This window comes from Symsagittifera roscoffensis, chromosome 1 (assembly GCF_963678635.1).
Source record: "Symsagittifera roscoffensis chromosome 1, txSymRosc1.1, whole genome shotgun sequence".
Taxonomy (NCBI): Eukaryota; Metazoa; Xenacoelomorpha; order Acoela; family Convolutidae; genus Symsagittifera; species Symsagittifera roscoffensis.
Genome location: NC_087062.1, coordinates 81,067,229 through 81,094,556, shown reverse-complemented (window position 1 = coordinate 81,094,556; position 27,328 = coordinate 81,067,229).

The following is a 27,328-nucleotide window of genomic DNA, read 5'->3' as shown; positions in this document are numbered from 1 at the left end:
AAAAAGATCACTGCAAAAGATCACTAAATAGATCACTCAAAGTCTCTTGCACTGCAAATCATGCACTTAATAGATCACTGCAAAACCCTTGCACTGCTAACTATGCACTAAATAGATCACTGCAAGTCTCTTGCACTGCAAATCATGCACTAAATAGACCACTGAAAGTCTCTTGCACTGCAAACCGTGCACCAAAAAGATCACTGCAAAAGATCACTAAATAGATCACTCAAAGTCTCTTGCACTGCAAATCATGCACTTAATAGATCACTGCAAAACCCTTGCACTGCTAACTATGCACTAAATAGATGCACTGCAAGTCTCTTGCACTGCAAATCATGCACTAAATAGACCACTGAAAGTCTCTTGCACTGCAAACCGTGCACCAAAAAGATCACTGCAAGTCTCTTGCACTGCAAATCATGCACTAAAAAGATCACTGCAATTGAATAGATCACTGCCATTGAATAGATCACTGCCAGTCTCTTGCACTAAAGAGATTACTGCAAGAAACTTGCACTGCAAATCATGCACTTAATAGATCACTGCAAGTCTCTTGCACTGCAAATCTTGCACTATATGAACCACTGCAAGTCTCTTGCACCGCGAATCATGCACTAAATAGATCACTCAAAGTCTCTTGCACTGCAAATCATGCACTTAATAGATCACTGCAAAACCCTTGCACTGCTAACTATGCACTAAATAGATCACTGCAAGTCTCTTGCACTGCAAATCATGCACTAAATAGACCACTGAAAGTCTCTTGCACTGAAAACCATGCACTAAATAGATCACTGCAAGTCTCTTGCACTGCAAATCATGCACTAAATAGACCACTGAAAGTCTCTTGCACTGCAAACCGTGCACCAAAAAGATCACTGCAAGTCTCTTGCACTGCAAATCATGCACTAAAAAGATCACTGCAATTGAATAGATCACTGCCATTGAATAGATCACTGCCAGTCTCTTGCACTAAAGAGATTACTGCAAGAAACTTGCACTGCAAATCATGCACTTAATAGATCACTGCAAGTCACTTGCACTGCAAATCATGCACTATATGAACCACTACAAGTCTCTTGCACTGCGAATCATGCACTAAATAGGTCACTCAAAGTCTCTTGCACTGCAAATCATGCACTTAATAGATCACTGCAAGTCCCTTGCACTGCAAATAATGCACGAAATAGATCACTGCACGTCTCTTGCACTGTAAATTATGCATTGAATAGATCACTGCCAGTCTCTTGCACTAAAGAGATTACTGCAAGAAACTTGCACTGCAAATCATGCACTTAATAGATCACTGCAAGTCTCTTGCACTGCAAATCTTGCACTATATGAACCACTGCAAGTCTCTTGCACCGCGAATCATGCACTAAATAGATCACTCAAAGTCTCTTGCACTGCAAATCATGCACTTAATAGATCACTGCAAAACCCTTGCACTGCTAACTATGCACTAAATAGATCACTGCAAGTCTCTTGCACTGCAAATCATGCACTAAATAGACCACTGAAAGTCTCTTGCACTGCAAACCGTGCACCAAAAAGATCACTGCAAAAGATCACTAAATAGATCACTCAAAGTCTCTTGCACTGCAAATCATGCACTTAATAGATCACTGCAAAACCCTTGCACTGCTAACTATGCACTAAATAGATGCACTGCAAGTCTCTTGCACTGTAAATCATGCACTAAATAGACCACTGAAAGTCTCTTGCACTGCAAACCGTGCACCAAAAAGATCACTGCAAGTCTCTTGCACTGCAAATCATGCACTAAAAAGATCACTGCAATTGAATAGATCACTGCCATTGAATAGATCACTGCCAGTCTCTTGCACTAAAGAGATTACTGCAAGAAACTTGCACTGCAAATCATGCACTTAATAGATCACTGCAAGTCTCTTGCACTGCAAATCTTGCACTATATGAACCACTGCAAGTCTCTTGCACCGCGAATCATGCACTAAATAGATCACTCAAAGTCTCTTGCACTGCAAATCATGCACTTAATAGATCACTGCAAAACCCTTGCACTGCTAACTATGCACTAAATAGATCACTGCAAGTCTCTTGCACTGCAAATCATGCACTAAATAGACCACTGAAAGTCTCTTGCACTGAAAACCATGCACTAAATAGATCACTGCAAGTCTCTTGCACTGCAAATCATGCACTAAATATACCACTGAAAGTCTCTTGCACTGCAAACCGTGCACGAAAAAGATCACTGCAAGTCTCTTGCACTGCAAATCATGCACTAAAAAGATCACTGCAATTCTCTTGCACTGCGATCGTGCACTTAATAGATCAATGCCAGTCTCTTGCACTGCAAACCATGCGTTAAGTAGATCACTGTAAGTCTCTTGCACTGCAAATCATGCACTAAATAGATCACCGCAAGTCTCTTGCACTGCAAATCATGCACTTAATAGATCACTGCAAGTATCTTGCACTGCAAATCTTGCACTAAAAAGATCACTGCCAGTCTCTTGCACTGAAAACCATGCACTAAATAGATCACTGTAAGTATCTTGCACTGCAAATCATGCACTAAATAGACCACTGCAAGTCTCTTGCACTGCAAATCGTGCAATTAAAAGATCACTGCCCGTCTCTTGCACTGCAAACCATGCACTAAATAGATCACTGCAAGTCTCTTGCACTCCAAATCATGCACTAAGTAGATATCTGCAAGTCTCTTGCACTGCAAATCATACACTAAATGGATCACCGCAAGTCTCTTGCACTGCAAATCATGCACTAAACAGATCACTGCAAGTCTCTTGCACTGCAAATCATGCACTTAATAGATCACTGCCAGTCTCTTGCACTGAAAACCATGCACTAAATAGATCACTTCACGTATCTTGCACTGCAAATCATGCAATAAATAGACCACTGCAAGTCTGTTGCACTGCAAATTGTGCACTTAATAGATCCATGCCAGTCTCTTGCACTGCAAACCATGCACTAAGTAGATCACTGCAAGTCTCTTGCACTGCAATTCATGCACTAAATAGACCACTGCAAGTCTCTTGCACTGCAAATCGTGCACTTAATAGATCCATGCCAGTCTCTTGCACTGCAAACCATGCACTGAGTAGATCACTGCAAGTCTCTTGCACTGCAAATCATGCACTAAATAGATCACTGCAAGTACCTTGCACTGCAAATCTTGCACTAAAAAGATCACTGCCAGTCTCTTGCACTGAAAACCATGCACTAAATAGATCACTGTAAGTATCTTGCACTGCAAATCATGCACTAAATAGACCACTGCAAGTCTCTTGCACTGCAAATCGTGCAATTAAAAGATAACTGCTAGTCTCTTGCACTGCAAACCATGCACTAAATAGATCACTGCAAGTCTCTTGCACTCCAAATCATGCACTAAATAGATCACTGCAAGTCTCTTGCACTGCAAATCATGCACTAAGTAGATCACTGCAAGTCTCTTGCACTGCAAATCATACACCAAATGGATCACCGCAAGTCTCTTGCACTGCAAACCATGCACTAAACAGATCACTGCAAGTCTCTTGCACTGCAAATCATGCACTTAATAGATCACTTTAAGTATCTTGCACTGCAAATCATGCACTTAATAGATCACTGCAAAACCCTTGCACTGCTAACTATGCACTAAATAGATCACTGCACATCTCTTGCACTGCAAATCATGCACTTAGTAAATCAATGAAAGTCCCTTGCACTGCAAATTATGCACTAAATAGATCACTGCACGTCTCTTGCACTGCAAATCATGCACTAAATAGACCACTGCAAGTCTCTTGCACTGCAAATCGTGCAATTAAAAGATCACTGCCAGTCTCTTGCACTGCAAACCATGCACTAAATAGATCACTGCAAGTCTCTTGCACTCCAAATCATGCACTAAGTAGATCACTGCAAGTCTCTTGCACTGCAAATCTTACACTAAATGGATCACCGCAAGTCTCTTGCACTGCAAATCATGCACTAAACAGATCACTGCAAGTCTCTTGCACTGCAAATCATGCACTTAATAGATCACTGCCAGTCTCTTGCACTGAAAACCATGCACTAAATAGATCACTTCAAGTATCTTGCACTGCAAATTGTGCACTTAATAGATCCATGCCAGTCTCTTGCACTGCAAACCATGCACTGAGTAGATCACTGCAAGTCTCTTGCACTGCAAACCATGCACTAAATAGATCACTGTAAGTATCTTGCACTGCAAATCATGCACTAAATAGACCACTGCAAGTCTCTTGCACTGCAAATCGTGCAATTAAAAGATCACTGCCAGTCTCTTGCTCTGCAAACCATGCACTAAATAGATCACTGCAAGTCTCTTGCACTCCAAATCATGCACTAAATAGATCACTGCAAGTCTCTTGCACTGCAAATCATGCACTAAGTAGATCACTGCAAGTCTCTTGCACTGCAAATCATACACTAAATGGATCACCGCAAGTCTCTTGCACTGCAAATCATGCACTAAACAGATCACTGCAAGTCTCTTGCACTGCAAATCATGCACTTAATAGATCACTTTAAGTATCTTGCACTGCAAATCATGCAATAAATAGACCACTGCAAGTCTGTTGCACTGCAAATTGTGCACTAAATAGATCACTGCAAGTCTCTTGCACTGCAAATCATGCACTAAATAGATCACTGCAAGTCTCTTGCACTGCAAATCATGCACTAAATTGATCACTGCCAGGCTCTTGCACTGAAAACCATGCACTAAATAGATCACTGTAAGTCTCTTGCACTCCAAATCATGCACTAAATAGATCACTGCAAGTCTCTTGCACTGCAAATCATGCACTAAGTAGACCACTGCAAGTCTCTTGCACTGCAAATCGTGCAATTAAAAGATCACTGCCAGTCTCTTGCACTGCAAACCATGCACTAAATAGATCACTGCAAGTCTCATGCACTCCAAATCATGCACTAAATAGATGACTGCAAGTCTCTTGCACTGCAAATCATGCACTAAGTAGATCACTGCAAGTCTCTTGCACTGCAAATCATACACTAAATGGATCACCGCAAGTCTCTTGCACTGCAAATCATGCACTTAATAGATCACTTTAAGTATCTTGCACTGCAAATCATGCAATAAATAGACCACTGCAAGTCTGCTGCACTGCAAATTGTGCACTAAATAGATCACTGCAAGTCTCTTGCACTGCAAACCATGCACTAAGTAGATCACTGCAATTCTCTTGCACTGCAATTCATGCACTAAATAGACCACTGCAAGTCTCTTGCACTGCAAATCGTGCACTTAATAGATCCATGCCAGTCTCTTGCACTGCAAACCATGCACTGAGTAGATCACTGCAAGTCTCTTGCACTGCAAATGATGCACTAAATAGATCACCGCAAGTCTCTTGCACTGCAAATCATGCACTAAATAGATCACCGCAAGTGTCTTGCACTGCAAATCGTGCACTTAATAGATCAATGCCAGTCTCTTGCACTGCAAATTGTGCAATTAAAAGATCACTGCCAGTCTCTTGCACTGCAAATCATGCACTAAATAGATCACCGCAAGTTCCTTGCACTGCAAATCATGCAATAAATAGATCACTGCAAGTCTCTTGCACTGCAAATCATGCACTAAATAGATCACTGCCAGTCTCTTGCACTGAAAACCATGCACTAAATAGATCACTGTAAGTACCTTGCACTCCAAATCATGCACTAAATAGACGACCACTGCAAGTCTCTTGCACTGCAAATCATGCACTAAATAGATCACCGCAAGTTCTTTGCACTGCAAATCATGCACTAAATAGATCACTGCCAGTCTCTTGCACTGAAAACCATGCACTAAATAGATCACTGTAAGTACCTTGCACTGCAAATCAAGCACTAAATAGATCACCGCAAGTCTCTTGCACTGCAAGTGATGCACTAAATAGATCACTGCAAGTCTCTTGCACTGCAAATCATGCACTAAATAGATCACTGCCAGTCTCTTGCACTGAAAACCATGCACTAAATAGATCACCGCAAGTCTCTTGCACTGCAAATCGTGCACTTAATAGATCAATGCCAGTCTCTTGCACTGCAAACCCTGCACTAAGTAGATCACTGCAAGTCTCTTGCACTGCAAACCATGCACTAAATAGATCACTGCAAGTCTCTTGCACTGCAAATCATGCCTTAAATAGATCACTGCAAGTCTCTTGCACTGCAAATCATGCACTAAATTGATCACTGCAAGTCTCTTGCACTGCAATTCATGCACTAAATAGATCACTGCCAGGCTCTTGCACTGAAAACCATGCACTAAATAGATCACTGTAAGTATCTTGCACTGCAATTCATGCACTAAATAGACCACTGCAAGTCTCTTGCTCTGCAAATTGTGCACTTAATAGATCACTGCCAGTCTCTTGCACTGCAAACCATGCACTAACTAGATCACTGCAAGTCTCTTGCACTGCAAATCAAGCACTAAATAGATCACCACTGCAAGTCTCTTGCACTGCAAGTCCTGCACTAAATAGATCACTGCAAGTTTCACATATTGTATTTTTAACAGTGTGATTGTGTTATCCTAACATAGAGGTATGGCAGATTCTTCCCAAGAGGGACCTCTTTTAGCTGACCATTTTTTTAAGCTTAGAAAGTGAGAAATGAGTCTTTATAGCAGACCAATGTTAAATAATTATAACATAATTGATTGGCAAACGAAAAAAGACGCTCAGTCTGAGAAACTTCTGCATGCGCGTTTTTGGTCAATCTTCTCTTATTAAGACAATTATGTCACATTTTGTTGATAAAACTATCAATTTTCGAAACAGAACTATCGAACTTAGCGGCAAAACAAATTTTAGTTGCACAAAAAGATTCATGCCCCGGGTTGAGGTGTTCGACTCATGAAACAGTCACACAAAGTCCATTTTTTGTCGCAAACTAAAGCAGTCGAACGCAAGCTATAGTCGAAAAAAGTCAAATCATGGGTCATACAGGGTAAATAGAGTCGAACAGGGTCAGATTGTGGATCGAACAAGGTAGAAACATAAATGGAACAGGGTTGAATCATTTGTCAAGCAGGGTCAAATCATGGGTCGAATACAGTTGAAACATGGGTCAAATAGGGTGGATTAGGGTCAAATTATGAGTTGTACAGAGTCAAACAGGGTCGGTTGGATCATGGGTCGACCGGCCAGCATTGACAAAACTAAAAATGGAATCAATTATTAAATATAGAGTCTTATACAGATTTTTTATTTGAAAAAAAAATCGATTATATATAACCATATTAGACACAAAAATGGATAACATAGGGTTTTATACACTTAATACTGGTCGCTATTTGCGAATGCCGTGTTTGAAGTTATTGTTCTAAATTGCTCATTGTTTTGAATCTGCTAAAAGATCGTTGTGCTAAAAAATCGGTCTGCTAAAATATCTATAGCACCCTTCCAAAGATTCATAAAAAGTTTTTCTCTGTCGAAATATTTTCTTATTTGAAACTTTTATCGACCTAACTACCTCTTATACGCTGTATGCCAAATTGACCAATTGAAGATACAGTTGATCAAGTACTTGATCATACAGTTGATCAAGTTTTGTATCTAAAACCTCAAGTACTTAAGTACCAAACTAACACTTATATATAAAACTGAAATAGAAACTAACATTTTTTTTCAGCGGCATAGATTTCCGATATGATCTTTTTTGCGCTCATGGTCAGACTTTCTTAGCTGTTGAGGTTTGTTAAAGTTTTTCGCCTCCATACGCTAGAAGTCCCAGGATTCTAATTGTATCAATTCTGAACTCTATTTGGGTGGTCTTGTTCTTTTTCGGTCAAAACAAAGGCAGCCATATTTGAAGAAATCTCCAATTTTTGTAACATTTCGACTGTTTTAGTTTCGTAAATATCAAAAATCTGCTCGTTGGAAATTAAGGGGCCAATAATAAAGATGAAATTGACATTCATAATTTGAACTTCTCCAACTATTTATAGAATGAAGAGTACAAAACAACATTTTACAGTTTATTATTCCCACCTTGATTTAGGTAAACCATAATTTATCTGACAAAAGTAACAAACACTCGATTTTTTTATGGAGAAATTACCAGGAGAAAACTGCGACCCAAATGAGTTTTACAGCCATGATGACATGGAGACCCTTTGTTACATTAAGTACTTTATAATAATTTGCTGTGTGATCACATTTATTCATACGCCTTTTCTGGCCCTGATGCCGTTTTTTAAAGAGCGACTCAAAGTGAACTCGCGCAAGATAATCTCAATGATAATGCTGTCTGATTTTGCGTGTGAGTTTATCATGTGCTGGGTCACTGTGAGAGGGTTTCCTGAAGATGAAGTGCTATGCTACTGGGTTACTCAGATGCATATTATAACTAGAAACTGGTCGCAATTGTGGTAAGGTCCATTTTCATGCAAATATAATTGAAACTGAATATCTAAACCAGATAAATTTTTAAACTATGATTAATGTCTTATTAAGTTAAATAATTGTCATGTATTTAATGAAGTTACTTGATGTTTATGAACAATGTGAGTTATTTAACCGCATGAGCATCCGTATTCCGTTCAAACCTTGCCCAAATTTCTCAAAATATTCTGTTCAGCCCAATCCTCGTACCGGCAACACGGCAACACGAGGTTTTTTGGAAATGCTTATACGGTTTTGACTATGTGAACTAAACTGGTGACATGCTCTGCATTTGCAATCAGTTTTTTGAGAAAACAGGCCGAAACCATTTGATGGCCCTTTTTGGGCAGTTTTGATACTAAAACCTTGCATTTCAGCCCGCGCTTCAAATTTTGGCCGTCTCAAAAGCATAAAAATATATGGGCCTTAGGGAGCTCTTAGAAATTTTTTGGTATATGAACTAAAAATGGTTGTCAATGTAACCGTTGGGAGTGTTTAATTCCTAATTAAGGTCCCCTTCCTGCTACTGATGATTATTTTGCATAGTTTAAGTTTGCCTTAATGTATGCAGGTCCCTCTGTTTAATTATCAACGTATTTCTGACCGTGAAAGCAAGATTTGGTTTTGATGGAAGCTCAAGCAAGTTCTTCGCAATCAGTCACTGGATCATTTGGCCTTATGGCTTCCTGATTGTGTTTTTCACAAGCGGTCATCCTCCTTACGAAATAACTTTCTTCGAAGCTGGTGGCTCTGTTATACAAGGATGTAGAGGAAAGTATTTGAATGAAGCGGATATACTCGATAACCCAAGTTGGTTCAGTCTGCTCCTAATTTATTCACGGTACACCTATTAAAATAATCTGAGAAAAAAACCTGTGTAGTAAAATAAAGGAACCACATGGTAATGATATGGGGTTGTAGAAACGATCGACTGGTTTTACTAAAGTCTATCCCGTCTCCTTCAAATGTTCTCTGGGCAAGAAAACTCAAAGTTACCGCGAAACTTCGAACAACTACTATCAAAACTTTGGGACAATTTGCAAAAATCTGATATCAGAAAAAACGTTAGCAAATTTCGAAAGGTTTCGTTTAGGGCATATTTTGAAATGTTTTCTTTCGAATACATTTTAAAATGTTTTTTTTGGCACGTTTTGCAAGGTTTTGTTTGGGGGGCAACTTGGAAAGTTCCTTTTGGGTACATTTTCAAAATTATTTTGAAAACAATTTGAAACGTTTATTTTTCATAGTACAACGTAAAATCTTTCTACTGAGGCAAATTGAAGTTTTTTTAGCACAATTGAAAGGTTTATTTTGGACACAATTAGGTACGTTTGATTTTTGGCATATTTTGCAAGGTTTCTCCTGGGTAATTTTTGTAAGCTTTCTTTTTGGAAACATTTTGAAAAGTTTTTTTTGGTACATTTTGGAAGACTTCCTTGTGAGCACATTTGAAAAGATTACTTTTTGAGCATATTTTGGAAAATTCAATTTGGCAACATTTTGAAAGGTTTTTTGGGCATATTTTGAAAGGTTTCGTTTAGGGCATATTTTGAAATGTTTTCTTTCGAATACATTTTAAAATGTTTTTTTTGGCACGCTTTGCAAGGTTTTGTTTGGGGGGCAACTTGGAAAGTTCCTTTTGGGTACATTTTCAAAATTATTTTGAAAACAATTTGAAACGTTTATTTTTCATAGTACAACGTAAAATCTTTCTACTGAGGCAAATTGAAGTTTTTTTTGCACAATTGAAAGGTTTATTTTGGACACAATTAGGTACGTTTGATTTTTGGCATATTTTGCAAGGTTTCTCCTGGGTAATTTTTGTAAGCTTTCTTTTTGGAAACATTTTGAAAAAATTTTTTTGGTACATTTTGGAAGACTTCCTTGTGAGCACATTTGAAAAGATTACTTTTTGAGCATATTTTGGAAAATTCAATTTGGCAACATTTTGAAATTTTTTTTGGCCACATTTTGAAACGTTTCGTTTTGGGTAATATTTGTAAAAATTTTTCTTGGGCATGTTTTGGAAGTTTTTGCGATCGTATTTACGAAGTTTTTTCGGAAAATTTCAGAAGGTTTGTTTTGGGCACATTTTGGAAGGTTTCGTTATAAAAATGATTTCTCATCATCTTCCTAAATTCACTCCTGTATACACACCAGCGGATTTAGGGGGGGGGGGCGGGAGACGGGCACCCTATTTTCAGGGATTCGAAACCCTGCCGACCCAAAGGGCACATCGCCCCTTTGTACTATTTTGAGATATCTTTTTGGCTGACTTACCCTAAATATTTTCAAAAAGCGCCTTCGATGCCAAAATATACCAATTTTGAGGGGGAGCACGAGCCGATAAGACGCAATTTTTTTTATCAGAGTTGTCCAAAAAGTGCCTAAAAACGCCTTTTTTGGCTTTTTTTTCAAAAAATTGCGAGCGGTGCAGAAACTTTGGGTCATATGGGGTTTTTATAATGATTTGGAAGAAATCGGGAAATCAATTTGGTGAGCTAAAAAAATTAAAAGTCGACAAACTTTTTGAAACCCCACCTCGAGAAAATCCTATATCCGCTCTGTGCATACATGCAAACAACATGCAGTTTTGGTTGTTTTGAAAATATGTTTCAGCCGGAAGAAACAAGAGGATTCGAAAGGTTTCGTTTAGGGATATTTGGAAATGTTTCATTTTGAATACATTTTGAAATATTTTTTTTGGCACGTTTTGCAAGGTTTTGTTTGGGGGGAAATTTGGAAAGTTTTTTTTGGGTATTTTTTGAAAGTTATTTTGGAAACAGTTTGAAACGTTTTTTTTTCATAGTACAACAAAAAATTGTTCTTTTGAGGCAGGTTTTGAAGTTTTTTTGAGCACAATTGAAAGGTTTATTTTGGAAAGAATTTGAAAAAAAAAACTGAGCTGATTTCGGCAGATTTTTTCCGAGCACATTTTGCAAAGTTTTTTTGAACACACTTTGGAAATTTTTTTTTTTTTTTACTTTGAAAGCGTCCATTTGAGGCACATTTGAAATTTCCTTTTTTTGGGCACATTTTGAAACGTTTCGTTTTGAGTACATTTTGAAAAGTTTTTTCTTGGGCATGTTTTGGAAGTTTTTGCGATCGTATTTATGAAGTTTCGTTATAAAAATAATTTTTCATCATCTTCCTAAATTCACTCCTGTATACAGATCAGATAAATTAGGAGGAGGGGGCAGGGGACGGGCGCCCTATTTTCAGGGATTCGAAATCCTGCCGAGTCAAAGAGCACATCGCCCCTTTGTACTATTTTGAGATATCCTTTTGGCTGACTTAACTTAAAAACTTTCAAAAAGCGCCTCCGACGCCAAAATATGCTAATTTTGAGGGGGAGCACGCGCCAAAAAAACGCAATTTATTAGTCAGAATTGTCAAAAAATGCCTAAAAACGCCTTTGTTGGCTTTTTTTTTTAAATTTGTATGCGGTGCAGAAAATTTGGGTCAAATGAGGTTTTTTTAATGATTTGGAAGAAATCAGGAAATCAATTTGGTGAGCTAAAAAAATTAAAAGTCGACAAACTTTTTGAAAGCCCACCTCGAGAAAATCCTATATCCGCTCTGTGCATTCATGCAAAAAACATGCAATTTTGGTTGTTTTGAAAATATGTTTCAGCCGGAAGAAACAAGAAGATTCGACAGATTTCGTTTAGGGATATTTTGAAATGTTTCATTTCGAATACATTTTGAAACATTTTTTTTGGCACGTTTTGCAAGGTTTCATTTGGGGGGCAATTTGGAAAGTTTCTTTTGGGTACTTTTTGAAAGTTATTTTGGAAACAGTTTGAAACGTTTTTTTTTCATAGTACAACAAAAAATCTTTCTTTTAGGGCAAATTTTGAAGTTTTTTTGAGCACAATTGAAAGGTTTATTTTGGACACATTTTGGTACGTTTGATTTTGTTTTCTTCCGGGTACTTTTTGTAAGCTTTCTTTTTAGAAACATTATGGAACGTTTTTTTTTCGGTATATTTTGGAAACTTTCCTTAAGAGCACATTTGAAAAGACTACTTTTGAGCATATTTTCGAAAATATATTTTGGCAACCTTTTGAAAAGGTTTTTTGGGCATATTTTGAAACGTTCCGTTTTGAATTCATTTCAAAAGGATTTTTAACACATTTGGAAGGTTTCTTTTAGGTAGAATTTGAAAAAAAAAATGAGCTGAATTTGGAAGGTTTTTCTGAGCACTTTTTGCAAAGTTTTTTGAACACACTTTGGAAATTTTATTTTTGTTTTTAATTTGAAAGCGTCCATTTGGGGCACATTTTGAAATTTTTCTTTTTGGGCACATTTTGAAACGTTTCGTTTCGGGTAATATTTGTACAAAATTTTCTTGGGCATGTTTTGGAAGTTTTTGCGATCGTATTTAAGAAGAATTTTTGGAAAATTTCAGAAGGTTTTTTTTTGGGCACATTTTGGAAGGTTTCGTTATAAAAATGATTTCTCATCATCTTCCTAAATTCACTCCTGTATACACATCAGCGGATTTAGGGGGGGCGGGAGACGGGCGCCCTATTTTCAGGGATTCGAAACCCTGCCGACCCAAAGGGCACATCGCCCCTTTGTACTATTTTGAGATATCCTTTTGGCTGACTTACCCTAGATATTTTCAAAAAGCTTCTTCGATGCCAAACTATACCAATTTTGAGGGGGAGCACGAGCCGAAAAGAAGCAATTTTTTTTATCAGAGTTGTCCAAAAAGTGCCTAAAAACGCCTTTTTTGGCTTTTTTTTTCAAAAATTTGCGAGCGGTGCAGAAACTTTGGGTCATATGGGGTTTTTATAATGATTTCATTTAGAAGAAATCAAGAAATCAATTTGGTGAGCTAAAAAAATTAAAAGTCAAAAAACTTTTTGAAACCCCACCTCGAGAAAATCCTTTATCCGCTCTGTGCATACATGCAAACAACAAGCAATTTTGGTTGTTTTGAAAATATGTTTCAGCCGGAAGAAACAAGAGGATTCGAAAGGTTTCGTTTAGAGATATTTCGAAATGTTTCATTTTGAATACATTTTGAAATATTTTTTTGGCACGTTTTGCAAGGTTTTGTTTGGGGGGCAATTTGGAAAGTTTTTTTTGGGTACTTTTTGAAAGTTATTTTGGAAACATTTTGAACCGTTTTTTTTCATAGTACAACGAAAAATTGTTCTTTTGAGGCAAATTTTGAAGTTTTTTTGAGCACAATTGAAAGGTTTATTTTGGACACAATTTGGTACGTTTGATTTTTGGCATATTTTGCAAGGTTACTTCTGTGTACTTTTTGTAAGCTTTCTTTTTGGAAACATTATGAAACGTTTTTTTGGTAGATTTTGAAAGATTTTCTGAAGAGCACATTTGAAAAGACTACTTTTTAAGCATATTTTGGAAATTTTATTTTGGCAACCTTTTGTAAGGTTTTTGGGCATATTTTCAAAAGTTTCTTTTTGAAGTCATTTCAAAAAATTTTTCAGCACATTTGGAAGGTTTCTTTTGGGTAGAGTTTGAAAAAAACCTGAGCTGATTTCGGCAGATTGTTTCTGAGCACATTTTGCAAAGTTTTTTTGAACACACTTTGGAAATTTTTTTTTGTTTTTACTTTGAAAGCGTCCATTTGAGGCACATTTGAAATTTCCTTTTTTTGGGCACATTTTGAAACGCTTCGTTTTGAGTACGTTTTGTAAAGTTTTTTCTTGGGCATGTTTTGAAAGTTTTTGCGATCGTATTTAGGAAGTTTCGTTATAAAAATGATTTTTCATCATCTTCCTAAATTCACTCCTGTATACACATCAGAAGATTTAGGAGGAGGGGGCGGGGGACGGGCGCCCTATTTTCAGGGATTCGAAACCCTGCCGAGTCAAAGAGCACATCGCCCCTTTGTACTATTTTGAGATATCCTTTTGGCTGACTTACCCTAAATATTTTCAAAAAGCGCCTTCGATGCCAAAGTATACCAATTTTGAGGGGGAGCACGAGCCGAAAAGACGCAATTTTTTTATCAGACGTGTCTAAAAACACTTTTTTTGACTTTTTTTCAAAAATTTGCGAGCGGTGCAGAAACTTTGGGTCATATGGGGTTTTTATAATGATTTGGAAGAAATGGGGAAATCAATTTGGTGAGCTAAAAAATTTAAAAGTCGACAAACTTTTCGAAACCCCACCTCGAGAAAATCCTTTATCCGCTCTGTGCATACATGCAAACAACATGCAATTTTGGTTTTTTTGAAAATATGTTTCAGCCGGAAGAAACAAGAGGATTCGACAGGTTTTGTTTAGGGATATTTTGAAATGTTTCATTTCGAATACATTTTGAAACATTTTTTTTGGCACGTTTTGCAAGGTTTCGTTTGGGGGGCAATTTGGAAAGTTTCTTTTGGGTACTTTTTGAAAGTTATTTTGGAAACAATTTGAAACGTTTTTTTTTTCATAGTACAACAAAAAATCTTTCTTTTGAGGCAAATTTTGAAGTTTTTTTGAGCACAATTGAAAGGTTTATTTTGGACACAATTTGGTACGTTTGATTTTTGGCATATTTTGCAAGGTTTCTTCTGGGTACTTTTTGTAAGCTTTTTTTTGGAAACATTATGAAACCTTTTTTTGGTAGATTTTGAAAAATTTTCTTAAGAGCACATTTGAAAAGACTACTTTTTGAGCTTTTTTTTGGAAAATTTATTTTGGCAACTTTTTGTAAGGTTTTTGGGCATATTTTCAAAAGTTTCTTTTTGAAGTCATTTCAAAAAATTTTTCAGCACATTTGGAAGGTTTCTTTTGGGTAGAATTTGAAAAAAAAACTGAGCTGATTTCGGCAGATTCTTTTTGAGCACATTTTGCAAAGTTTTTTTGAACACACTTTGAAAATTTTTTTTTGTTTTTACTTTGAAAGCGTCCATTTGAGGCACATTTGAAATTTCCTTTTTTTGGGCACATTTTGAAACGCTTCGTTTTGAGTACGTTTTGTAAGGTTTTTTCTTGGGCATGTTTTGGAAGTTTTTGCGATCGTATTTAGGAAGTTTCGTTAAAAAAAATGATTTTTCATCATCTTCCTAAATTCACTCCTGTATACACATCAGAAGATTTAGGAGGAGGGGGCGGGGGACGGGCGCCCTATTTTCAGGGGTTCGAAACCCTGCCGAGTCAAAGAGCACATCGCCCCTTTGTACTATTTTGAGATATCCTTTTGGCTGACTTACCCTAAATATTTTCAAAAAACGCCTTCGATGCCAAAGTATACCAATTTTGAGGGGGAGCACGAGCCGAAAAGACGCAATTTTTTTTATCAGAGTTGTCCAAAAAGTGCCTAAAAACACCTTTTTTGGCTTTTTTTTCAAAAATTCGCGAGCGGTGCAGAAACTTTGGGTCATATGGGGTTTTTATAATGATTTGGAAGAAATGGGGAAATCAATTTGGTGAGCTAAAAAAATTAAAAGTCGACAAACTTTTTGAAACCCCACCTCGAGAAAATCCTTTATCCGCTCTGTGCATACATGCAAACAACATGCAATTTTGGTTGTTTTGAAAATATGTTTCAGCCGGAAGAAACAGGAAGATTCGACAGGTTTCGTTTAGGGATTTTTTGAAATGTTTCATTTCGAATACATTTTGAAACATTTTTTTTGGCACGTTTTGCAAGGTTTCGTTTGGGGGGCATTTTGGAAAGTTTTTTTTTGGGTACTTTTTGAAAGTTATTTTGGAAACAATTTGAAACGTTTTTTTTTCATAGTACAACAAAAAATCTTTCTTTTGAGGCAAATTTTGAAGTTTTTTTGAGCACAATTGTAAGGTTTATTTAGGACACATTTTGGTACGTTTGATTTTGTTTTCTTCCGGATTTTTTTTGTAAGTTTTCTTTTCAGAAACATTATGAAACGTTTTTTTTTCGGTACATTTTGGAAAATATCCTTAAGAGCACATTTGAAAAGACTACTTTTGAGCATATTTTCGAAAATTTATTTGGGCAACCTTTTGAAAAAGTTTTTTGGGCATATTTTGAAACGTTCCGTTTCGAATTCATTTCAAAAGGATTTTTAACACATTTGGAAGGTTTCTTTTAGGTAGAATTTGAAAAAAAATGAGCTGATTTTGGAAGGTTTTTCTGAGCACTTTTTGCGAAGTTTTTTGAACACACTTTGGAAATTTTATTTTTGTTTTTAATTTGAAAGCGTCCATTTGGGGCGCATTTTGAAATTTTTTTGGGCACATTTTGAAACGTTTCGTTTTGGGTATTATTTGTAAAAATTTTTCTTGGGCATGTTTTGGAAGTTTTTGCGATCGTATTTACAGAGTTTTTTTGGAAAATTTCAGAAGGTTTGTTTTGGGCACATTTTGGAAGGTTTCGTTAAAAAAATGATTTCTCATCATCTTCCTAAATTCACTCCTGTATACACACCAGCGGATTTAGGGGGGGGGGCGGGAGACGGGCGCCCTATTTTCAATGATTCGAAACCCTGCCGACCCAAAGGGCACATCGCCCCTTTGTACTATTTTGAGATATCCTTTTGGCTGACTTACCCTAAATATTTTCAAAAAGCGCCTTCGATGCCAAAATATACCAATTTTGAGGGGGAGCACGAGCCGAAAAGACGCAATTTTTTTATCAGAGTTGTCCAAAAAGTGCCTAAAAACGCCTTTTTTGGCTTTTTTTTTCAAAAAATTGCAAGCGGTGCAGAAACTTTGGGTCATATGGGGTTTTTATAATGATTCGGAAAAAATCGGGAAATCAATTTGGTGAGCTAAAAAAATTAAAAGTCGACAAACTTTTTGAAACCCCACCTCGAGAAAATCCTTTATCCGCTCCGTGCATACATGCAAACAACATGCAATTTTGGTTTTTTTGAAAATATGTTTCAGCCGGAAGAAACAAGAGGATTCGACAGGTTTTGTGTAGGGATATTTTGAACTGTTTCATTTCGAATACATTTTGAAACATTTTTTTTGGCACGTTTTGCAAGGTTTCGTTTGGGGGGCAATTTGGAAAATTTCTTTTGGGTACTTTTTAAAAGTTATTTTGGAAACAATTTGAAACGTTTTTTTTTTCATAGTACAACAAAAAATCTTTCTTTTGAGGCAAATTTTGAAGTTTTTTTGAGCACAACTGTAAGGTTTATTTTGGACACATTTTGGTACGTTTGATTTTGTTTTCTTCCGGGTTTTTTTTGTAAGCTTTCTTTTCAGAAACATTATGAAACGTTTTTTTTTTCGGTACATTTTGGAAAATATCCTTAAGAGCACATTTGAAAAGACTACTTTTGAGCCTATTTTCGAACATTTATTTGGGCAACCTTTTGAAAAAGTTTTTTGGGCATATTTTGAAACGTTCCGTTTCGAATTCATTTCAAAAGGATTTTTAACACATTTGGAAGGTTTCTTTTAGGTAGAATTTGAAAAAAAAATGAGCTGATTTTGGAAGGTTTTTCTGAGCACTTTTTGCGAAGTTTTTTGAACACACTTTGGAAATTTTATTTTTGTTTTTAATTTGAAAGCGTCCATTTGGGGCGCATTTTGAATTTTTTTTTGGGCACATTTTGAAACGTTTCGTTTTGGGTATTATTTGTAAAAATTTTTCTTGGGCATGTTTTGGAAGTTTTTGCGATCGTATTTACAGAGTTTTTTTGGAAAATTTCAGAAGGTTTGTTTTGGGCACATTTTGGAAGGTTTCGTTATAAAAATGATTTCTCATCATCTTCCTAAATTCACTCCTGTATACACACCAGCGGATTTAGGGGGGGGGCGGTTGCCGGGCGCCCTATTTTCAATGATTCGAAACCCTGCCGACCAAAGGGCACATCGCCCCTTTGTACTATTTTGAGATATCCTTTTGGCTGACTTACCCTAAATATTTTCAAAAAGCGCCATCGATGCCAAAATATACCAATTTTGAGGGGGAGCACGAGCCCAAAAGACGCAATTTTTTTTATCAGAGTTGTCCAAAAAGTGCCTAAAAACGCCTTTGTTGGCTTTTTTTTTAAAAATTGCAAGCAGTGCAGAAACTTTGGGTCATATGTGGTTTTTATAATGATTCGGAAGAAATCGGGATATCAATTTGGTGAGCTAAAAAAATTAAAAGTCGACAAACTTTTTGAAACCCCACCTCGAGAAAATCCTATATCCGCTCTGTGCATACATGCAAACAACATGCAGTTTTGGTTGTTTTGAAAATATGTTTCAGCCGGAAGAAACAAGAGGATTCGAAAGGTTTCGTTTAGGGATATTTCGAAATGTTTCATTTTGAATACATTTTGAAATATTTTTTTGGCACGTTTTGCAAGGTTTTGTTTGGGGGGAAATTTGGAAAGTTTTTTTTGGGTCTTTTTTGAAAGTTATTTTGGAAACAATTTGAAACGTTTTTTTTTCATAGTACAACAAAAAATCTTTCTTTTGAGGCAAATTTTGAAGTTTTTTTGAGCACAATTGTAAGGTTTATTTTGGACACATTTTGGTACGTTTGATTTTGTTTTCTTCCGGGTTTTTTTTGTAAGCTTTCTTTTCAGAAACATTATGAAACGTTTTTTTTCGGTACATTTTGGAAAATATCCTTAAGAGCACATTTGAAAAGACTACTTTTGAGCATATTTTCGAAAATTTATTTGGGCAACCTTTTGAAAAAGTTTTTTGGGCATATTTTGAAACGTTCCGTTTCGAATTCATTTCAAAAGGATTTTTAACACATTTGGAAGGTTTCTTTTAGGTAGAATTTGAAAAAAAAATGAGCTGATTTTGGAAGGTTTTTCTGAGCACTTTTTGCGAAGTTTTTTGAACACACTTTGGAAATTTTATTTTTGTTTTTAATTTGAAAGCGTCCATTTGGGGCGCATTTTGAAATTTTTTTTGGGCACATTTTGAAACGTTTCGTTTTGGGTATTATTTGTAAAAATTTTTCTTGGGCATGTTTTGGAAGTTTTTGCGATCGTATTTACAGAGTTTTTTTGGAAAATTTCAGAAGGTTTGTTTTGGGAACATTTTGGAAGGTTTCGTTATAAAAATGATTTCTCATCATCTTCCTAAATTCACTCCTGTATACACACCAGCGGATTTAGGGGGGGGGGGCGGTTGACGGGCGCCCTATTTTCAATGATTCGAAACCCTGCCGACCCAAAGGGCACATCGCCCCTTTGTACTATTTTGAGATATCCTTTTGGCTGACTTACCCTAAAGATTTTCAAAAAGCGCCTTCGATGCCAAATTATACCAATTTTGAGGGGGAGCACGAGCCGAAAAGACGCAATTTTTTTATCAGAGTTGTCCAAAAAAGGCCTAAAAACGCCTTTGTTGGCTTTTTTTTTAAAAAATTGCAAGCAGTGCAGAAACTTTGGGTCATATGGGGTTTTTATAATGATTCGGAAGAAATCGGGAAATCAATTTGGTGAGCTAAAAAAATTAAAAGTCGACAAACTTTTTGAAACCCCACCTCGAGAAAATCCTATATCCGCTCTGTGCATACATGCAAACAACATGCAGTTTTGGTTGTTTTGAAAATATGTTTCAGCCGGAAGAAACAAGAGGATTCGAAAGGTTTCGTTTAGGGATATTTCGAAATGTTTCATTTTGAATACATTTTGAAATATTTTTTTGGCACGTTTTGCAAGGTTTTGTTTGGGGGGAAATTTGGAAAGTTTTTTTTGGGTCTTTTTTGAAAGTTATTTTGGAAACATTTTGAACCTTTTTTTTTCATAGTACAACGAAAAAATGTTCTTTTGAGGCAAATTTTGAAGTTTTTTTGAGCACAATTGAAAGGTTTATCTTGGACACAATTTGGTACGTTTGATTTTTGGCATATTTTGCAAGGTTTCTTCTGGGTGTTTTTTGTAAGCTTTCTTTTTGGAAACATTATGAAACGTTTTTTTGGTAGATTTTGAAAGATTTTCTTAAGAGCACATTTGAAAAAACTACTTTTTGAGCATATTTTGGAAAATTTATTTTGGCAACCTTTTGTAAGGTTTTTGGGCATATTTTCAAACGTTTCTTTTTGAAGTCATTTCAAAAAAATTTTCAGCACATTTGGAAGGTTTCTTTTGGAAAGAATTTGAAAAAAACCGAGCTGATTTCGGCAGATTTTTTCTGAGCACATTTTGCAAAGTTTTTTTGAACACACTTTGGAAATTTTTTTTTCTTACTTTGAAAGCGTCCATTTGAGGCACATTTGAAATTTCCTTTTTTTGGGCACATTTTGAAACGTTTCGTTTTGAGTACATTTTGTAAAGTTTTTTCTTGGGCATGTTTTAAAAGTTTTTGCGATCGTATTTACGAAATTTTTTTTTGGAAAATTTTGGAAGGTTTGTTTTTGGCCACATTCTGGAAGGTTTCGTTATAAAAACGATTTTTCATCATCTTCCTAAGTTCACTCCTGTATACACACCAGAGGATTTAGGAGGAGGGGGCGGGGGACGGGCGCCCTATTTTCAGGGATTCGAAACCCTGCCGAGTCGAAGGGCACATCGCCCCTTTGTACTATTTTGAGATATCCTTTTAGCTGACTTACCTTAAAAACTTCCAAAAAGCGCCTTCGACGCCAAAATATGCTAATTTTTAGGGGGAGCACGCGCCAAAAAAACGCGATTTATTGGTCAGAATTGTCCAAAAAGTGCCTAAAAACGCCTTTGTTGGCTTTTTTTCAAAAATTTGCATGCGGTGCAGAAAATTTGGGTCAAATGGGGTTTTTTTAATGATTTGGAAGAAATCAGGAAATCAATTTGGTGAGCTAAAAAAATTAAAAGTCGACAATTTTTTTGAAAGCCCACCTCGAGAAAATCCTATATCCGCTCTGTGCATACATGCAAACAACATGCAATTTTGGTTGTTTTGAAAATATGTTTCAGCCGGAAGAAACAAGAAGATTCGACAGGTTTCGTTTAGGGATATTTTGAAATGTTTCATTTCGAATATATTTTGAAACATTTTTTTGGCACGTTTTGCAAGGTTTCGTTTGGGGGGCAATTTGGAAAGTTTCTTTTGGGTACTTTTTGAAAGTTATTTTGGAAACAATCTGAAACGTTTTTTTTTCATAGTACAACAAAAAATCTTTCTTTTAGGGCAAATTTTGAAGTTTTTTTGAGCACAATTGAAAGGTTTATTTTGGACACATTTTGGTACGTTTGATTTTGTTTTCTTCCGGGTACCTTTTGTAAGCTTTCTTTTCAGAAACATTATGGAACGTTTTTTTTTTCGGTACATTTTGGAAAATTTCCTTAAGAGCACATTTGAAAAGACTACTTTTGAGCATATTTTCGAAAATTTATTTTGGCAACCTTTTGAAAAGGTTTTTGGGCATATTTTGAAACGTTCCGTTTTGAATTCATTTCAAAAGGATTTTTAACACATTTGGAAGGTTTCTTTTAGGTAGAATTTGAAAAAAAAATGAGCTGATTTTGTTAGGTTTTTCTGAGCACTTTTTGCGAAGTTTTTTGAACACACTTTGGAAATTTTATTTTTGTTTTTATTTTGAAAGCGTCCATTTGGGGCACATTTTGAATTTTTTTTTGGGCACATTTGAAACGTTTCGTTTTGGGTAAAATTTGTAAAAATTTTTCTTGGGCATGTTTTGGAAGTTTTTGCGATCGTATTTACGAAGTTTTTTTAGGAAAATTTCAGAAGGTTTGTTTTGGGCACATTTTGGAAGGTTTCGTTATATAAATGATTTCTCATCATCTTCCTAAGTTCACTCCTGCATACACACCAGAGTATTTAGGAGGAGGGGGCGGGGGACGGGCGCCCTATTTTCAGGGATTCGAAACCCTGCCGAGTCGAAGGGCACATCGCCCCTTTGTACTGTTTTGAGATATCCTTTTGGCTGACTTACCTTAAAAACTTCCAAAAAGCGCCTTCGACGCCAAAATATGCTAATTTTCAGGGGGAGCACGCGCCAAAAAAACGCGTTTTATTGGTCAGAATTGTCCAAAAAGTGCCTAAAAACGCCCTTGTTGGCTTTTTTTCAAAAATTTGCATGCGGTGCAGAAAATTTGGGTCAAATGGGTTTTTTTTAATGATTTGGAAGAAATCAGGAAATCAATTTGGTGAGCTAAAAAAATTAAAAGTTGACAAACTTTTTGAAAGCCCACCTCGAGAAAATCCTATATCCGCTCTGTGCATACATGCAAACAACATGCAATTTTGGTTGTTTTGAAAATATGTTTCAGCCGGAAGAAACAGGAAGATTCGACAGGTTTCGTTTAGGGATATTCAGAAATGTTTCATTTCGAATACATTTTGAAACATTTTTTTTGGCACGTTTTGCAAGGTTTCGTTTGGAGGGCAATTTGGAAAGTTTCTTTGGGGTACTTTTTGAAAGTTATTTTGGAAACAGTTTGAAACGTTTTTTTTTTCATAGTACAACAAAAAATTTTTCTTTTAGGGCAAATTTTGAAGTTTTTTTGAGCACAATTGAAAGGTTTAGTTTGGACACATTTTGGTACGTTTGATTTTGTTTTCTTCCGGGTATTTTTTGTAAGTTTTCTTTTCAGAAACATTATGGAACGTTTTTTTTTCGGTACATTTTGGAAAATTTCCTTAAGAGCACATTTTAAAAGACTACTTTTGAGCATATTTTCGAAAATTTATTTTGGCAACCTTTTGAAAAGGTTTTTTGGGCATATTTTGAAACGTTCCGTTTTGAATTCATTTCAGAAGGATTTTTAACACATTTGGAAGGTTTCTTTTAGGTAGAATTTGAAAAAAAAAATGAGCTGATTTTGGAAGGTTTTTCTGAGCACTTTTTGCGAAGTTTTTTGAACACACTTTGGAAATTTTTTTTTGTTTTTAATTTGAAAGCGTCCATTTGGGGCACATTTTGAAATTTTTTTTGGGCAAATTTTGAAACGTATCGTTTTGGGTAAAATTTGTAAAAATTTGTCATGGGCATGTTTTGGAAGCTTTTGCGATCGTATTTACGAAGTTTTTTTTGAAAATTTCAGAAGGTCTGTTTTGGGCACATTTTGGAAGGTTTCGTTATAAAAATGATTTCTCATCATCTTCCTAAATTCACTCCTGTATACACACCAGCGGATTTAGGGGGGGCGGGAGACGGGCGCCCTATTTTCAGGGTTTCGAAACCATGCCGACCCAAAGGGCACATCGCCCCTTTGTACTATTTTGAGATATCCTTTTGGCTGACTTACCCTAAATATTTTCAAAAAGCGCCTTCGATGCCAAAATATACCAATTTTGAGGGGGAGCACGAGCCGAAAAGACGCAATTTTTTTATCAGAGTTGTCCAAAAAGTGCCTAAAAACGCCTTTTTTGCCTTTTTTTTTCAAAAATTTGCGAGCGGTGCAGAAAGTTTGGGTCAAATGGGGTTTTTTTTATAATGATTTGGAAGAAATCGGTAAATCAATTTGGTGAGCTAAAAAAATTAAAAGTCGACAAACTTTTTGAAACCCCCCTCGAGAAAAACCTATATCCGCACCTGTGCATACATGCACACAACATGCAATTTTTTGTTGTTTTGGAAATTTGTTTTAGCCGGAAGAAACAAGAGGATTCGAAAGATTTCGTTTAGGGATATTTTTTTGAAATGTTTCATTTCGAATACATTTTGAAATGTTTTTTTTAGCACGTTTTGCAAGGTTTTAGTTGGGCTGCAATTTGGAAAGTTCCTTTTGAATACATTTTCAAAAATAATTTCGAAACATTTTGAAAGGTTTTTTTTCTTAGTACAACAAACAATCTTTCTTCTGAGGCATTTTTTGAACTTTTTTGTGCACAATTAAAAGGCTTATTTTGGACACAATTTGGTACGTTTGATTTTTTGCATATTTTGCAAGGTTTCTCCTGGGTAATTTTTGTAAGCTTTCTTTTTGGAAACATTTTGAAACGTTTTTTTTTGGTACAGTTTGGAAGATTTTTTTGTGAGCACATTTGAAAAAACTACTCTTTGAGCCTATTTTAGAAAATTCATTTTGGCAACATTTTGAAAGGTTTTTTTGGGCATATTTTGAAACGTTTCACTTTGAATTCGTTTTAAAAATTTTATTGGCACATTTGGAAGGTTTTTTTTGGGCAGACTTTGGAATGTTTCTTTCTTGGCACAATTTGAAAAAAAATTAGCTGATTTTGGAAGGTTTTTTTCTGACCACATTTTGCTAAGTTTTTTCGAACACACTTTGAAAATTTTAGTTTTGTTTACAATTTGAAAGCGTACATTTGAGGCACATTTTGAAACTTTTTTGGGCACATTTTGAAACGTTTCGTTTTGGGTACCTTTTGTAAAGTTTTTTCTTGGGCATGATTTGGAAGGTTTAGCGGGCGTATTTACGAAGTTTTTTTGGAAAAACTCACAAGGTTTGTTTTTGGGCACTTTTAGGAAGGTTTCGTAAAAAAATTATTTTTCATCATCTTCCTAAATTCTCTCCTGTATACACTTCAGCGGATTTAGGAGGCCGGGGAACATAGGCCCTACTTTCAGGGATTCGACGCCCTGCCGACCCAAAGGGCACATTGCCCCGTTGTACTATTTTGAGATATCTTGTTGGCTGACATACCTTAAAAATTTTCAAAAAGCGCCTTCGACGCCAAAATATGCTAAGTTTGAGGGGGAGCACTCGCCGAAAAAACGCGATTTTTTGGTCAAAATTTTTCAAAAAGTGCCTAAAAACGCCTTTTTTGGCCTTTTTTTCAAAAAGTTGCATGCGGTGCAGAAAGTTTGGCCCAAATGGGGTTTTTATAGTGATTTGGGAGAAATCAGAAAATCAGTTTGGTGAGCTAAAAAATTTAAGGTCGACAAATTTTTTGAAACCCCCCTCGAGAAAATCCTATATCCGCCCCTGTGTATACATGCACACAACATGCAATTTTGGCTGTTTTGGAAATATTTTTAGCCGGAAGAAACAAGAGGATTCAGTAAGTTCAAATCCAAGCAGCGGAGATGGTTCCGACCAATGTTTTAAGAAAAGAATTTAAAACAAGGAAAGAACTCTCTTTTCTTGTAATTGTTTTTTGTTGGTAAAAGACAACTGGATTTAAAAAAATTCAAGAATGAGAGGTTAAAATACTAATTTAGTGTTATTGTTGATTATTGTAAAAAAAACTAAGCTTGGAGGTTTCGCCTCTAAGCAATTTTTGTCTTATTTAGTCAGAAAACCGAATTATTTAGACCAGTTTTTTAGACTTTTAAGAGGTCGTCAAAATGGGTCGGAAAACACTCTAAGCCACAGTTGCTTTCCATCCCCTTTCGGATGGTCGGATTTAAAAGCACGATTAAAATCAGACCTCAAACTTTAACCCCATCATTTAAAAACAACGCATCGAATATTTATTTTATTGTCCGATCAAGTATATCTGCTGAGTTACCTCCAGGTAATTTCACATTTGAAGTATCCGCCGACGGAGCCGACTGTCTAATGGTGGGACTCGGAAAGTTTCAGTACCAATTCTATTTTTTGAACATATTAGTTGTCATGATACTAGCTCTTACTTTTTTCGCTCTATCTTTGCGAGTTGCTTATATTAGTCATCGACACTTTCGTCTCAAGTCAGCTCGAAGTACTCAATTTTCACTGAAAGGTGAGACGAGCGTTGTAGTGGATTCGAGTCGGCAAGTTCTCAGAGCTACCATGAAATTGTCCCTGACAGCTTTCGTCTATATACTGGCGATTTTTCCCCTTTTCGTCTTAAGCTTTTACCAATTTCAACATGGAAACATAAATAATCCAAGTATTAGGTCCTTTTTCAACTATTATCCGTATATTTGCACGTCAATTATTGGAGTTATGAACAGTTTGTCCTACTGTTGTTTGAATTCGGTGTTTCGAAAGGAGGTTTTCGACATGTTCAAACGAGTTCGACTAGACTGCTGTCGGAGGCCAAAAACTGATCAACAATTTTGGATGACAATGAGCAAGCGTAGTGATACAATGGGAACCCCTTACATCTTTCACCCTAAAGCCGATGAAATATTTCAGAAAACTGCGATCAGCTCAACTTCGATGATGAAATAATCCAATCTCTTCGTTAAATTGTTGTCTGCCTCTCTGCGTATATAAAATTCATTTTGATCATTCTAATTAGTTTGTTATCAAATTGGCGCTTTTTAAATTTATATACTTATTACAATTGTTTCGATGTCAGATGCATTTTGCAAAAAAAAGACACTTGCACTAAAATTTTTGAAAACATTTTCAGCCCTTTTTTGCGACGAAGGCATTTCCAGTCATTGGCATAAAAACACTGAGAATTTTATCTTCGTTTTTGATCCCGAGGCAAAATTTTGTTAACTTAATCCCTAGCTCAACCTTTCAGAACCTAATTCCTAAAGCAGCTGCACTACCCTGCTATCTAAAGTTCGTGAATTGGAAAAGGGCTTTTGTTAAAACTTCAGGAAACTCATCATCGATGGACGAATTAGAGGTGTCGCGTGCCGGTTGCAATTTTTTTAAGAAACAAAAGATCCGAGAATTAATGAAAAACACCTAACAAATAAAAAACCGGTTGGGATGAATGGCTGAAAAGATACAATTTATGGAACAATGGCCTTGTAAAACAATTTATTACATTTACTATATTGAAAACGCTGCCTACATTCCACTATTCATTAAAACTTTTTGCCCTAGTATTTTTGTATTATAATCATGTTATCATTACGAGACCAAATTTTGCGCTGGATAGGTGCACAATTTAGTTCCTGGATTCAAACATAATTCAAAAATTAAGTGAATTCCACTTACAAAACTTTCGTGGATTCCGCGTACAAACCCCTGTTAATTAAATTTTGTCGGAACATTTTATTTGTCGCGGCTTTCGCAACAAGCGAATATAGCTAGCTGTTCTAGATTCCGCAACTGTAAGTGGATTCTGCAATTTCGTTTAATACTGATTTTGCATATGAACAAATAAAAACTAGAGCTTGATCTTTTATCTATAGCAATGCGGAATTTAAAAGCACAGACTTAGCTAATATCATTGGATTCCACAGACAAATTTTA